Raw genomic sequence first — 1,024 nt, 5'->3', positions numbered from 1 at the left:
TTAATGTGCTTCAGGAAACAGATTTGCAGCTTCTGAGTGAGAACTAAATATTTTGCCTGACACTACGTACTTAAGAGCTTTCCGAAACCATGGATAAAAAAAACCATGAATGAGGGTGTTGCAAGTAGAGTTGAAGTACCCAAGCCACACTAAAAGATCAAGTACTATTATGGGAGTGGAATTATATGGGTCTATCAAAACAGCAAGAAAGCAAGGCAGCCAGCAAGCTAGAAACACCCCCATTACTATACCCAGGGTCTTAGCTGCTTTTCTGTCCTTTTTCTTAGATAAGTTTTTTTTTCACTTCGCCCTTTGTGTTCTCAGGCATATTGCTGATAACTTTTGCATGTTGTTTGGAAACAATAAAGATTTTGCCATAAATACCAACCATGACAGAGCCAGGAGTAAAGAAACATAGTGAACAATATCGTCCCCCAAAATTTGTTGAAAGTAAGTGCACAGAAATGGAAACAAGCAGCAAGAATCTCGTAGCAGTGCATACCAGCAACATTGGCCTCAGATAGAACTAAACTGAATGAAAAAAGAGCAGGGGCCGACCAGCAAAATGCCAACAGTCGCTTTATCATGGAGGTGGTCATTGTGGCTGAGTAGTTAAAGGGTAACACACGGCATAAAATCAATCAATAGCAATGGAACACAGATGGAAAATGGAGGTTAGGCTTAGCATCATGTCAAAGCTTACATGGAATTTACAAAAGCCATCCCCAAAATACCAGCAGCTCTCTACTGATCGTACCATGCTGTATGGCATAATGACAAAACCCAGCAGAAAGTCAGTGGTTGCCATGGAGAGAATCAGAAAATTTGTGGGAGAGTGAAGCTGTTTGAAATGTGATATGGAAATCATTATAACCAAGTTTCCAAAGATGGTGATAAACATGGCTGCAGTCATAATAGAATACATTATCACTCGGACATGCAAAGAACGGTTGATGGGAGGGCAAGATTTATTTCCAAATTTTGGACAACTGGATAAATCTTCAGGAATATAAGTTAGATCCAT

The 1,024-nt window shown here is 39.7% G+C and overlaps 1 pseudogene; it reads right to left on the bottom strand.

The window, feature by feature from the left end:
- On the bottom strand, positions 1-1,024 carry LOC118553735 (trace amine-associated receptor 3-like; annotated as a pseudogene).

Source organism: Halichoerus grypus, chromosome 9 (assembly GCF_964656455.1).
Source record: "Halichoerus grypus chromosome 9, mHalGry1.hap1.1, whole genome shotgun sequence".
Classification (NCBI taxonomy): Eukaryota; Metazoa; Chordata; class Mammalia; order Carnivora; family Phocidae; genus Halichoerus; species Halichoerus grypus.
The sequence above is the reverse complement of the archived record's forward strand: the minus strand, read 5'-3'. Positions and strand labels throughout refer to the sequence as shown.